This window comes from Augochlora pura, chromosome 3 (assembly GCF_028453695.1).
Source record: "Augochlora pura isolate Apur16 chromosome 3, APUR_v2.2.1, whole genome shotgun sequence".
NCBI lineage: Eukaryota > Metazoa > Arthropoda > Insecta > Hymenoptera > Halictidae > Augochlora > Augochlora pura.
The window spans coordinates 2512808-2527727 of record NC_135774.1 but is presented as its reverse complement, the minus strand read 5'-3'; the positions used below and the strand labels follow the sequence as shown (position 1 = coordinate 2527727).

The 14920-nt window shown below is 48.2% G+C and overlaps 1 protein-coding gene across 1 annotated transcript in view; it reads right to left on the bottom strand.

The window, feature by feature from the left end:
* Tn (tripartite motif containing protein thin) overlaps nucleotides 1–14391 on the bottom strand; it is an 81735-nt gene extending 67344 nt beyond the window's left edge. Inside the window, exons 1-2 of the mRNA XM_078196859.1 lie at nucleotides 14331–14391; nucleotides 8761–8868 (exon numbers count right to left, since the gene is read on the bottom strand). The gene's annotated coding sequence lies outside the window, so the exon portion shown is untranslated. The remainder of the gene's footprint in view (nucleotides 1–8760; nucleotides 8869–14330) is intronic.
* Nucleotides 14392–14920: the final 529 nt, after the last annotated feature.

The window sequence follows — 14920 nt, the reverse complement described above, 5'->3', positions numbered from 1 at the left end:
CGGCGGTGCGCGCGAAACCCGCAAAGAACGCGGCACCGGAAGCAGCCGTTTTAATATTTTCATCGTGCCGCGCGGCGTCTTTGATCCTTTAACCCTTGGCGCTCCGTTGGCTCCGCCACGGAGCCATTCGTCGTTTGCTCCGTAACTCCGTTGGCTCCGTTGCGGAGCCCGGCGTTGGCAATTGTTATCTGTAGTTGAAACGTGCACCAACTATTCTTTTTGGGAAATGGAGATATCAATAATTAATTCATACATCCTGTATGAAACTGTACAGCACAATAAAAATGAGAAAGCACTGACGCATTTAAAGTACAGGAGAATTTTAGTCGATCAAATCGTAGGAGATTTTCGTCAGGAGAGAACAACAGTTTTGAGCTACCTAAAGTTCAAATTGCTTCACGGGAAAGCAATTGAATCCTCGTCCAAAGTTCAAGTTCGAAAATGAGCCCCAGACGGCCTGATACCACCGATAGTTTGATTCAAAAAATCATAAAAAAATCCCAGACCGTTTCACGGGAATGTAGCTTCTGGCATCGTAAAGTAGACACTTTCAGCTTCAATTTAAGCACCCTGAAGTCCAAATTGTTCCACGGAAAGCGATTGAAAACTCGCCCAAAATCCAAAAATGAGCCCCAGACGTCCTAATAGGCCTGATTATTTGCTTCAAAAAATCATAAAAAAATCCCAGGCCGTTTCACGGTAATGTAGCTTCTGGAATCGTAAAATAGACACTTTCAGCTTCAATTTAAGTACCCTGAAGTCCAAATTGCTCCACGGGAAAGCGACTGAAAACTCGCCCAAAGTCCAAAAATGAGCCCCAGACGTCCTAATAGGCCTGATTATTTGCTTCAAAAAATCATAAAAAAATCCCAGGCCGTTTCACGGTAATGTAGCTTCTGGAATCGTAAAATAGACACTTTCAGTTTCAATTTAAGTACCCTGAAGTCCAAATTGCTCCACGGGAAAGCGACTGAAAACTCGCCCAAAGTCCAAAAATGAGCCCCAGACGTCCTAATAGGCCTGATTATTTGCTTCAAAAAATCATAAAAAAATCCCAGGACGTTTCACAGTAATATAGCTTCTGGCATCGTAAAGTAGATACTTTCAGCTTCAATTTAAGCTACCCAAAGTTCAAATTGCTCCACGGCAAAGTGATTGAAACATCAATTTCTGAAATCAGAATAAACGGAAAACTGCATATAATGGGGAAAAGTCCAAAGACGGACCTCTAGATTCTCCTTTCTCCCGCGTCTTATCCATCAGTACACGGTGCCCGGGCGCAAAATCGCGTTTGTCCGAGAGCCCTGGCAAGGGGCGTGAGCGTGAAAACTCGACGTCTGTTCGCGCCGAACTTCGCTCCCGATCGGCAACATCCACGATTCAATTCCGCGGAGATTTATGACGGCGACAGCGGCGCGCGCGCGCGCGAGCGTCCTTTTTCCGGCCGTCGGTTTTGCTCGCCCGATCGGCTCGAATCTCTCGCAAATTGCCAAAGGGGTCGGAAGAGATCGATGGCACCGACATCGCCGAAAGAACAACTGTGCGTCTCCATAAAAACCGGGCCGGGGAACGCGCCCGACGGATCCCGTTCGGCGACGAGGACGACCCCGTCGCGGGACGTCGGACGTCTCCGGGCTCCATTCGTTTCTCCGATCTCGCCGGGTTTTTTCGGCCAATCGGGCACCGAACTCTCGAACTTCGCCCGCAGACTGGCGGAGTCCTCCCGCTCGGAAATAACGCCGCGGTGGAAACTTACGAGTGTCCCCTTTGTAAGTTGCGACTTTTGCTATTGTTCCGCGGAAGACATTTTTCTCGATGCGCCCGAGTGACACGCCGTTTCTTCCGCGTTATACTTCCGACGAAGATCGAATTTATTTCACGTGTCTCTATATCTATTTAACGCTTTTAATTTGCTGCTGAGATTGATTTTTATTGCCATACATTACGACAATATAGTTTATTTGTTCGAATTGTACAATATTTACCGTGGTAATTATTCACTGTCTTGCCAAAGCAATTTCTGTTCCAAATTATGTTCTGTTCAAATTACTTCCGCAATTTCAGTTTCATTAATCAAGCCACATTGATATTTCATTGTGTAACAAATAAATACGTAAGTGGGATGTAACATCGCCGCTGATAATTATTGAATTTTCGATATTAATTTGTCATTCGTACGATCCGCGTCAATTTTTGAACGAAGCATTGAACACGACGATGATATTTATTTTAAATCAAAATAATATTCGAGTTTTTAGTATCCCCGTGCAATTTTTACGCAGCAGAAAAATCAAGTTCAAGTATTTGCAATCGAAGCTTTTGATTACGAATATGCGGCAGAGGTGGTGAAATGGTAGAGCGTCGAGCGCGGCGGAATTTTTAAATGGAAATTGAAAGCGAGAGTCGCGAGGGGTGATTTGTGGAAGTCGTGTGGAAACCAAGGGGTTTATCGTTGGGGGAAAGGCCGTCTTCCCACGATGAAAAATGGATCTCCATTTGCACGAGCGCGTCACGTGTCCGCCGTGTGTGGCACCCGAATACAAGAAATCCATTTTTCTCCCTGCGACTTTGGTCCTGCCATGTCGCGGATCAATCTAATTTTTCTCTATCAGCTGCCGGTCATCCGCCCCTATTTTTCTCCACCGACTCTTCGGGGATCGAACAAAGATTTCGAAGACGCGCGTGTTAATGCCTGATCGGTGCGGTTTAACCTGTCGTGAACGATCTCGTACGGATTTTCGAGCGTTTATTCGATCGTCCCTTCGTTTAACCCTTTGCATTAGGTGGAATTTTAATAAATAGGTTAAACACAGAATTATTGTACTGTTCATATAGTAATTATTATTATAAAGATCTAATTGGAATATCAAATGGTGAAAAGTGTAAAAATTGTTCTCATAACTGAGTATAATTTTAATAGATTATAATAACGTATAAAATATATATAACCTATAGAATATTAATTTTATATCTACTTTATTTCTTCTAAATTGAAATCAAATTTGGCTCACCTGTTATTAAAATATAAGAAAATAAATGAGAACGTGCGAAATTATTAAGAATTATTAAAAAATAGAACTAATTAACGTAGTCGTAAAAGAAATCATAGTGCTAGGGGTGTGAAACATATTCAGAGTATACCAAAGGCCCAAGTAAAATTCTCTATCGATTCAAAAATAATATAATTAAAAAATAATACCCCCGAAGACTTCTCACTTTTAATTTCCACGAATAAATAGTCCAAGGATAACATTTTCAATTCCCCTTTTCAAAAATCGCGAATCAACTTAAATATCTCAGAGGTTTATTAAGAGTGAAATTAAGATGTTCTCCTTAAAGATAACATTCTCGCTGCCGGTTCTCAACGATTACGAGCTAATTTCCTCGGCTAAATTAAAGCCGTGATTAAAGCCATAATTATAAATGCATAATTCAATTAAAGGCGCAATTAAATTAAAGACACGATGAAATTAAATCACGTCCGATCACGGTAGTTCGCCGACAGATAAAATTCCCCGGACAGATTTCCCCGTCGAATATATATAGATAATATTCCCACGATCTTCGATGCGCCAGAACTAATTCAATCGGCAGAGTTTCTCAACGGTAAACCCGTCGCGGATCTTTCCATCGCTCGGCGACATTTCCAACGGCTTGCTAATTGATACGGATCGGCCGAAAGCCTGCAGGTGATACCGAAAGTCGTAAGAAAAATCGCCGCGACTGTCCCCATGGGGTGAAGAGAATATCGTCGGCCGCCGTCGATTAACAACTAATTAGTACGAATTGCGAGAGGAGATCCACGGGGGTTGCTTAACCCTTTGCACTGTAACAACGAGCCAGAGTCGTGACAAGCATTTCGTATAAAGTTTTCATATAGTTTTCCAATAGGAACGGGTCGATGTTGAAATCACGAAAATTAAGAATCGGGTAAAATTCAAAATAAACGGTACCGAGCGGATGAGCGTGTCGCGAAATTCACGCGGACAGCAAAGGGTTAACGCGCGTTTTATCGCGAGTAGAAGTTCTTCACTCTGGGAAGAGTCGCGCGGCGAACGCAAGGCGACCGGACGGATCAGCGATAATTGCGGCGAGAATTGTGTTCCGTCGGCAATTAACGCGCGGCTCGAGATTTAATTGCGCGATTCGGTAATCCCTGACGGGATCACGGTATTACCGCGGGGGTGGGGGAAGTCGGGGTCCTACGCGTTCCGAACGTGTTACGTTTCCGGGAGGGGGTCCGCGGCCCGGGTGTCTCGAGGGCACAGTTATTTCGCCGGATCGTTCCTCGTTCGGCACGTTTCCCGGCGCGCCGAGCCGATCGCAGCTCGAGGAAGTGATAAAAATTACGCGGGCGGGAGGAGGGGGGGATGCAGCGGCGCCGCTCGAAAACCGCCGTCGCTCCAAAAGAGAAATCGCCGATGGCCGGCGGCAGAATTGGATCAACCCTTTCGGGGCACTATTAATCTGGCACAATAGGAGATACTCTCTCTCTCTCTGCCGTTTTTTCGTAGCAATTATTTTTTAACCTCCGCCCCGGGAGGGTGCGGCCGCCCCATCGATCCGGGGAACACGTTCGCTCCATGATTCCAATTTTCAGACAGCGGGCGCAGCCGGAAATTAATCAGAAATAAATTGTTTGGGGACGCGGTAGGCGCGTTTCAATGGCCGACGAATAATTGCCGTAGCGAGGACTGAAAATTGGCGATTTTTAAACGAACGTATTAATCGTTTTAAACCATTATCGACGCACGTACGCGATCCGATCGTTGCGGAATAATTTGCGAACGCGGTGATGAATCGGAAAGAAAGTTCTTCCGAGTCGCGAAAGATTGAATAATAATTTTCAGAATTTTTTTTGAACGGAGAAGAATTAACAGTGAATGTTTTTCAATGCGCTTGTTCCAATGGTTGAAGAACAATTTCCAAACTGCGACAATTTGCAATTTGTAAACGGCGACGCCGTACGCGTTAATAATTTAATGCTTGTGATCATTTATGCTTGTTACAGAATTGTTTGCGATCGGTGATGAAATGAATTAGCAATAAATAAATAGTTGACAGCGCGGTGAATGTTTCAGCGGTCCCGCGTCAAAATGGTACAGCGAGTGAATGGATAATTTTGTTTGATCGCGTTAATGATTTCAAACCGGCGACGAGACGCGCAGGTGTTTCTACAGACTCTCATTGTTGTGGAACGATTGCCGAACAGCAGAATTTTCGGACGGCGGAAAATCCACCGGCGATTTTATACGCGCGCGTTTATAATTCGGAACCGTTAACGGGACGTCGCAGATTCCGCCGGTCGCGAAATAATTCGAAAAAGCCGGCGACCCTGTAGATCACCGAGTAAACGATTGTATTAATTAGCCGTGAGGGGTTTGTTCCCCCGCGACTTTTAGCTCGCCGTTTTAAAACGAAGGGGATCGCTGCGGCGTGTAACAGTTCGTTCGAACGTGATTTCTATAAATTCCGGTGAAAAATTGCGCGTTTGCATAAACAGGGTCCCCGCGTAATCACTGTTTATAGACGTAATTTGTCCCGCGCGCCGGGACAATTCGCGAATTAGCGCGCGGAGAGCCGGAAGACCGGAAACGGCGTCGAGAGAAGGGGAGACCCGTGAAATACGATCCCGATGGATAATTGAAACGTATGAGGTATTTCGGCCGCGCGGCAAGAACGGGATAATCCGCGTGCCCGGTCATCAGATCAGAATTTATTCTTATTGGCGGACGAACGGCTCCGAATATAAACTGTTCCCCGGGGCCCGTCGTTCTATCGGCCCGGCCGGATAACGAATCGGCGCGTCATCGTTTAAATCCGAATTGTAGATTCCGCGTCCGTCCGGGAATGACGTTTGTCTTCGGCCGCCTCGTGAATTTATACGGTGCCGGCCGCGCGCCGTTATCTGGCCGCTCTCTCTCTCTCTCTCTCTCTCTCCCGCCCGTCGGATGCATTAACGATATATAAAACCCAATGAAACAAACGACGAGGAACGGCGACAGTTATCTTTTTCACCGGCGAAACCCGGCCCCGTCCTACTTTTCGCGTTCCCTTTCAAAAAAGCCGAACACACCCGCGCGGACCCGGAATTCGCGGAGGAGCGAAAAAATATAGGCGACCGGCAAAAACCGCGGGAAAACTCCGGCGCCGCCGGTAACTCAGAATTTCCACCGCGCCCGGGGATGTACGGGAACGAACTCGCCCCCCTACCCGTGCATCACCTCCGATTCGGACATTAATTAGGGTAGGGCGAAGGGGGTGGTATAAAAAGTCGTCGGTTTAAAAGCGCTAATTTTCGGACGCGCCGCAGTTCGCGGCAACGAATTTTTTCGGCGCCCGCTTTTTCTCGCGCTTCCGCCCCTCGTTAATGCACTCTCTCGCGCGAATTTATTGTCGGGACCGCGATCCTTTTCTTTCGCTCTTTCTTGCCCGCGTCTGCCGCGCGTAAACAGAACCGCTTTTCCTCGACGATAACCCCCCGCGATTTCCTCGCCCATTAGCGGAACGACGCTTCTCGACGATCGAACGATTTTCACGCGCGGCAATTTTTTATCAGGTCGTCAAGTACGAAACGGAGCAAAGTTCACGTTATTTATTTCAATTGCACGTGACCTAATCAGACGGCGTATTTTGGCACAATTTGTATTTCGGATATTCGGATAATATAATTATTATTCGAATCAAATAATTATTTATTAGAAACAGTTCGAACTTCATTCTCCCGTAAAATTATGTTCTCTACATTTTCATTCTACTCCCTGAAAAATTTCATTACCGTTGCCGGGATAATTACGGGTCGCTCTCTCCGCCGGAAAATGAGGAACATTGTGCTCTTAGCCGGCTAATCAAAGAGGCAACCGGCCAATTACGCGGCCAGTTTTCCACCGGCGGAAGAAACAATCGCCGGAAAGGATCGATTAATTTATACCCGCGACGACGGTGTCGGCGATAATTAATCTCGCGCGATTCGAGGCGGGAGGGAGCGATCGGGTCGATCAATTATCGTCGGGCGGCGGCGGTAATTTAAAAAGAAGCTGCGGAACCGATAAGCCGGCGGCTCGGAGAAACCGCGAGTCACCGACACCGACCTCTGCCCGCTGGCCATTGAATACGATTTTCCCGGTTCGCGAAACTTGTTCCGAAGAGCCGTCGCCGATACCGTGGAAATTACAGTTTCGCGCGGCGGGAATCTGAATGGCGGCCCGGCCGGTTGAAACGAAAAAGTAATTAGCGTTTATTTCGCGGCGTGGGAAAAGAAGTTGCTTGAAGCGCGGGAGGGAAATTAATTAGCAGACGGCGGGGCCGCGTCTTTGTCACCGGATAAATCAAACGTATACTCTGTCCGCGCGGATTCCGGCCTTTTGTTGGTGTAAAAGTGTTGAGCGTCGAGTGGTCGTTTACCCGGTCCGAGCGACGGTTTAACAAGAGAAAGAGAGAGAGAGAGAGAGAGAGAGGGAGAGCGATATTTCGCTGGGAGCCGATCCATCGATCACCGGCCTCGCCTAAGAACCGCCGGATCGACGAAGGGGGGGAAATCGAATTTGCAACATGTCGCGACCGATCGGTTTCACTGCGCCGAAAATATTTTCCCAAGGAATTATCGAATCGCTGGAACGTACGAACATTTTTTCCCTACCCCCGGATGTTTTCTCTTCATACACAAGAGCAATAATTGGATTCCATCGAGAAACACTGGCTGCCGAATTCGCTTTTTCGGCGCGAGCGTTTATCGGCTCTTTTTCACTCCCCTTCTCTCTCTCTCACTCTCTCTCTCCTTCTCTCTTTCTCTTTTTCGCCCCGGTCGGAGAGAGAGTGAATGTTTTACTTCTTCCGGGAAAGCCGGCTGGCTTTTTCCGCGTTTACTCTGCATTCAGCTGTCCGTAATCCCCGGCTCTCAGCTGTGCTCCCGGCCCCTCTCCACCGCGAGCGATATCGACGAATCAATTGCGTAGATCCGCGCGCCTATGCTGCCGCCCGTAAAACTTTCCCAAGTGCGTTAGAGAGTGCCGCTTCTCCGGTGGGTAGTTGAAGATGCAATCGCATCCGCGGGAAAGACGCGGCGGAACTTTAAGAACCGTCGAAACGATTATCGACCGTGGAAACGCGGGGACGATCCGCGGCCGGTCTTGAAACTTGGATCAGGTGGTCCGGCACGGTTTAAAGATTCATCGAGCTGGAAGGCTCGCCGCCGTCGAGGAACTTCAAACAGTCTGGTTATGAATATGTTTACGCGGGTTCTGGCTTCTTAACCCTTTGCGCTGGAGCGACGATTAAAAATTGATAGACTACGTTTCGTAATAATTTTTACAGTGTATTTATTTATATTTGAAAAAGAACGTTGGAAACGAGATACGCGTCTTAGATTTCAAGGTAAGATAAATTTGGTAGCGAAGGGTTGAGAACGACGAAACTAATTCGCGGACGATCGCAGGTCACGTAGTATATCATCTCGCGGAAAAATCGATGAGCTCCCATCGAGATCAAGGCTCGAGTTTCCCTGTCGGCGCGGCACTTTCCCGGCAAACAGTGTCGCGTCCCCTGAAACTCATCGTTTCGCGCTAATATCGGTTCGTTAAAATTCCATTTTGGCTGGGTAAATGTTTTGCCAGCCGGAATCCCCCCATCATCGAGATTTTAATTCGGAATTATACCCGGCAAACTCCGCCGCGTCGCGGCACCGAAGCAGAATCGAGCGAAATCGTACGTCGAAGGCGAAAGAAAATTGTGTCGCGGAACGTATTATGCTTATTCGCTTACCTGCGAGCACTCGACCGCCTTACGGCGGTCCCTTCCGGTGGGGGGCCCTCTCTATGGGGGCCCCAAGTAGTTGCACTTTTCGTTCACCAATATCCGGCGCTGTGACAGCTGGAAATGAAATCACCACCGTTAAAAAGGCCGTCGCGCGCTTCCCGGAACCACGAACGAGAACACGTGACTGTCGCCTCGGCGCAAAAATCGCGAAACCGTCCCAGAATGTGCCTGATTTTTATCGAAATTTATGACGGAATTTAGAAAACACTGATAACGTTATTCGCAATCCCGGGATAAAATAATTGTGCTTTGTTCGAGAGTTTTGGAGAGATTTCAGGAGATTCAGAGGGCCTTTGGTCGGACATTATTCATTATTTCAGTGCAAGGATCTAGAAAATAGCAACGATAAATAAATAATTCCTATTTTCGAATCGTCGATAATTTCTAAGGAAATTCAGACAGCCTATAGTCAGACACTATTAATTTCTCTTCTAATTTAGAATTCCAGGAAATATTACAAACGTCAATTAGAACCGAGATGAAAACTAATGATTGCAACTTCGATAGCTAAAAGGACTTAGTGGTCAGCCATAAATCATTTTCCTAATTTAAAGATCCAGAAAACATAGCAACGATAAATAATTCCCATTTTCGAAGCTTGGACGATTTTTAAGGAAATTGAGACAACCTATAGCCAGACATTATTAATTTCTCTTCAAGTTTAGGATTCCAGAAAATACAAACGTCAATTAGAACCAAGATGAAAAATAATTATCGCAACTTCGATAGCTCAAAAGACTTGGTCACCCATAAATCATTCTCCTAATTTAAAAATCCAGGAAATAATGGAAGCCTCAATTAGCAATGCGATGAAAAATAATGATACATTTTTGAGAGCCTCGAGGACTTCCGTGAAGATACAGACGGCCCGTAGTCAGACACAATTTATTTAACAAGGAAAAATAATTGGTAGCCTACGAAATTTCTGAGTGGATTTAGACGGTCCATGGTTAAACAACGAGTCGTACCGAACGATTCCGACTTTAAAAGAGACGTTTCCCAACTACGTAAACAAGGCTTGTCCAACGAAATTGCACAAATTGAAATTGCAGCAATAGAATTGCAGGCCCGGTCCGGGGGCTGTTCCACGGGATAAAAATAGTTGATTGGTACGCGGCAAATGTTCCAAAAGGATGCACTTAGGCGGTCGAAACGGCGGCGAAGACCCTCGAAGCGCCACGCGCGCGTTTGTCTTGGTCCAAATTGGATCGTAGAATTGGATTACACGGCTGTCTATTACCGGGTAATTCGGTTCGCGCGCGCGCCGCTGTTCATAAACTAATTAGATAGTTACGGTGTGTTATTCGACTTCGAAATTCCATGTTTCCTTAAGCGGCGGCGGCGGGACCGTTTATTTTCCGCGTTGGAAAATCCGGTCGGCCGCGCCGTTCTAACAATTTCCGAAGAATCCAGTCGCGTGAATTAACCCCGCGGAGAAAAAACAGCTCGCGGTTGCTCGCAGGCGGAGGGGGGGGGGAAAAGGGGACGGGGAGGGGGCACGGCTAACTTTCGCAGGTTGAAAGTTTGCAGCGCCGCCGCTCGAATCACTTTGCCGAGGGATTAGCAGTAATCCGCGAATCATCAATTTCCGCGGGGGAAAGAGCGGGAAGAATCGCCACGTGGGAGAGGGAATCTCCGTTCCCAGTTTCCCGGCTGCTTCGCGCCTTAATCGCCGTTAAACCCCGTCGATCTATCCCCTCTGTCCTCCGCCCAAGCCCGGAATGATCTACAGGCTGCCTCAGCGATTATGGCCGGCTTCTTCGCGAAAATCGAACGAAATTGACAATCGAAATCAGGAGAAGCTAATTCGAGCTTTAAGAAAATTCAAGCTTCTTTTATTAATGAAAAAAAATTACTCGTCTTTGTAATTACTTCTGCTAATATGTAGTTCTTGAGAAAATAAGAGACTCGTGCATTCAGATAATTGGCAATAGACCCAATTATCTATTTAACAAATATTTGAACTTAATGCTTGTTAAAATGATCGCTATTTGATTTTCTGTAATAATTCTCTAGAATACTTGATTCTCTATCTGAGATATTTTAGTGAGATGTTTTATGTAAAACAAGATCGACTTATAGGTTTTGGACAGGCCTCTATCCATGGTGCGAGTACTATTGGACCGCCCTCTATATTTTTAATCGGTTTCCCGAGTGGCAGCGGCGCGAGGCATCGGGGAACGATCTCCCAATTGAAATCACGAGAGCGGATCGATTCCGCCTCGCGAGATCTTCGGACATCGTCGGAAAAAGCCGTGGCCGGAATATGTTCGACGAAGAGAAGTCGAGAGACGTGAGATTTGAAGACGAGAGAGCTGAAATCGGGAAACGAGAAGAAGGAAGACGAGAGATGCGAGAAACGAGGATTCGAGTCGAGACACACAAATACAAGAATTAATTAAAAAGCAGTTTAGAAATCAGAGAACCAAAGACAGAAAAGTGAAAGTCGACAAATGGGACAGAAAAAAATTGAGAAATAAAAGAGCCGAAGAAATAAAAAGGAGGAAGTAAGGAAGCCGAAGACAAGAGATGAGAAAGAAGAACCGAAGAGCTGAGAAACTCGAAGACAAAAGATAAGAAAAAGTGGACAAATCAGAAAAATAAGGTCAACAAATCGGAAAGAGAAAGTCAAGAGGAAGAAGGAACAAAAAAGAGGAAGACTGAAAATAAGGGGAACGAAGTCGAGGGACGAGACAGAGGTGGTCGAGAGATGGGAAAGAGACGAGAGGCAAAGGGTGGCGTCGGGGGTGTCGCCGAGCAGGAAAAAGTCGTAGAATAGGGTTGCCGGTGTCGCGTCGCTTGATGAGGACGGTTTTCTCCGTTTCCGGGCGCCGCGACGCCGGTGGTCGCGTCGCAAAGAGAGAGAGAGAGAGAGAGAGAGAGAGAGAGAGAGAGCCCGTGGAAAAACTGTAGCGGGAACGAGGCGGGTAATTGGACACCGGCCGGCCATATTAGAGCACGGGAGAGACAGACGGAGATAGTGGGATCGAGGAACGGGCGACGTGAGAAAACGCGGAGGAGTGGAAGCAGCGGAGAGAAATAGATGAGAAACGGGAGACAGTGGCCCGATAGAGAGGGAGAGAAAGAGAGAGAGAGGGAGAGAGAGAGAGTTAGAGAAAGGTGGCGGGAGGGAAATCGAGGCGTCGGGAGAGGGAGAGAGTGACCCAGAGAGGGAGAGATGGGAGAAGCGGCGGTGGTGCGACACGAGGCGAGGAAGGAACGCGCGGTGTTTGAAGAAACGGAAAGGCGCGGAACGTCGGTGGAAACGTTCAAGATGGAAATAAAATGCTGGGGATCGTCCAAGTGGCGACGCGGCAGTCTCGATGAACGAATGAAAAATCGGGGGAACGTGGGAGACGTTGGGAAACGGTTTCGGAATGGGTGAATGCTTCGGGGACGTCAACGAATGTTGCGGGAACGTTGAGAGAATGACGCGAGGATTTCAGAAACATTTTAGAAGAATTCGGGAAGAATTTTAGACGCGTTTTGGGAACACGAAAGACGTTGGCCAAACGATTGAGAAAATCGGAGGGGGTGGTAGAATATTGTAACGAAACTTGCCAAGTGTAGAAAACGATCTCCCCGAAGAAAATGATTCAGAAGAAAAGAATTGAAAATGATTTTATTTTTTGAAGGTGGAAACATAATGGAACAATGATCAGAGAAACAGTAAAGCCCTCAAAGAAACCTAACAGATGAGAAAATATACCAGAAAATTGTGAAGGAATTTCAGAAACGCCGAAGACGTTAAAAGATCGGTTCTGCAATAGAATCTCGAAGAAATGTCGAATTTAAGAACGTTGAAGATCGGATAACGTATCGCGAACTTCGAAAAAGAAACAGCAGAAGCGGAGAAGATCATAAAAGATTTCTTTGGGAAGAGAATATTTCAGAAATGAGAGAACGCCGAACAATCGAAGAGGCGAACAATCGAGCGGATTCAAAAGAGCAGGGAACCCGGACGAAAAGTAAAAGCGGAGAAGGGATCGGCCGAACGGGCGTTCAATAAAAGTGGAAAGTATCGAATGGAGAGCGAAAGCGTTCTATAAATGTTGAAGAAACTGGGAGAGAGAGAGAGAGAGAGAGAGAGAGATTTAAAAGGAGAAGGAGAGTGGTAGGCGCTGGGTGGCAGAGCATTGTGCGCAGGAGAGGCAGCTGCCAAGCAGGATGAATCGTAATTAAGACGGACCCGGATTGGCGGAGAGGTATCCGAGACGATCGTGACGTTTGTCGAGGAAGAAGCGGCCGCGAGGAAATGGATGAGACGCGTCGGAAGAAGAAGCTTCGCCGATCGAGAATAAGCTCGGCGACAGGGCGGATGAGAGGACGAAGGACGCGGGGGAGGTTCGCTGGAAGAGGGTGAAAGAGGCGGCGTGGCCGCGAGAAGAAGGGGGACGGAAAATCTCGGCGGTGATGGAAAAACTGGTGGTCGGGTGTCTGAGATCCGCGGTAAAAAGTCTCGGAACGATTCTTTCCTCGGTGATTCCGTGGGAAGTCTCTGGAGGTCTCGAGTCTATTTCAAACTTCGGCTTTGGGGGAGGCTAGCGCCGCGGATGATCCGCCGAAACGGACTCCCTTCGGCGAAACGGCGAAGAAGGAAGAAGAAGAAGAAGAAGAAGATGAAGAAGACGAAGGCGAAGCTGTCGGGAGAGAAATCTTGCGGACAGTTTCGAAGAGCCGGTGGGTAAATAATAGCGGGCGAGTCCTTATTGTGCGGACGTTGCACGGTTGCGTGGACGCTGTGCAGGGAAGGGCCCAGAAATCGGACACAGCTTTCCATCGGCGTGACCATCGCTTTCCCTCCCATGGCCATTTCCACGCCAATGGCGCCCGCGAGCTTGCGCGAGCTTGCGAGAGCTGGCCGAGCAGCGTGTGCATCTCGTGTGCGCCGCTTTTAGTAACGGAGCGCACCGGTGCGCACCGGTGTGCATTATCTAACACTTAAAATTAGACCGGCGATGGCGACGGCGAAAAGAGAGATCCCGTTCTCTCGCTCCCTCTCCCTCACTCTCTCTCTGTCTCTCTTTCTCTCTCTCGTCCCGGTCGTATTCCAATAGTTTTCGACGTCCGTTTCTGTCTTCCTCGCGACAGAGTTCGCAGCGGGAGGGGATAAGCGGAAGCCTGAGTCGATGCTCGCGAACGATGGATCACTTGCACTGATAGATCACGTGATACGAATCTTATACGATCCCTCTCTCTCTCTCTCTCCCTTTATCTCTCTTTCGCTTTATTTTTCCGCCCTGTGCGGTCTGGTTTTTTAATCAAAAGTCCGGAGAAGAGAATGTGGAATAGGCACTTCGAAGGCGAAACTGGGACACCAAGAGCCGAAGAGGCGAGACACGGTACGCGCGAGCAATTCTTTTCCGCGGCACTTTCGCCCGTCAAACGATCCTTTTCCACGGCGTGACCGCGCGACGACGACGACAACGACGACGACGATCGATCCCGATCGATCGTGGATCGAGGCGCAAACGAGGTGCGACGAGCAAACCGGATTACGATATTACGAGACGCACCGCGTTCGTCCGGGCCGGCTGGCCGCCCGTCTCAGAGTGAATGTCTTATTAGTTATTTCTGGCCAGCTACTTCGTCGCCTCTCTGCCTCCTACTTCGTCTTTTCTTGATCCTCTGCCCGAGCTTCCGTCCCCACTCCCTCTCTCTCTTTCTCGCTTCCCTTGCCCGTCCTCCTCCTCTATCTGGCCCGAGTCTTGCTCCCGTTCCTCCCTTCGCCGGTCTTCAACGAGCCGCCGCCGCCGTCGTCGTCGTCGTCGACGACGTCCACGATCCCCGTGTACACGCCAATACCGGGAGTCCTCCGCGACGGAGTCTCTGCCCCCAGGATCGCTTTCCCGTGGATCACCGTCCTTGAACCCACGCGAACCGATCGTTTTCTGCGCCGATGCGCCCCGATACGCTCCCGACCACACCTGAGACCCTGGATCTCGCGCGTCGACCGGGAAACGAGGCAGGTTTATGGGGACACGATAGATACGCCGATGGAGAGCGCGGCTGGGGCTGGATCCGGCACCATCGACTCGGGATTAGGAGCTCGCCGATCATCCGGGAAACTCTTCTCCGAATATTTTCCGCGGATTTGCGGGGAGCG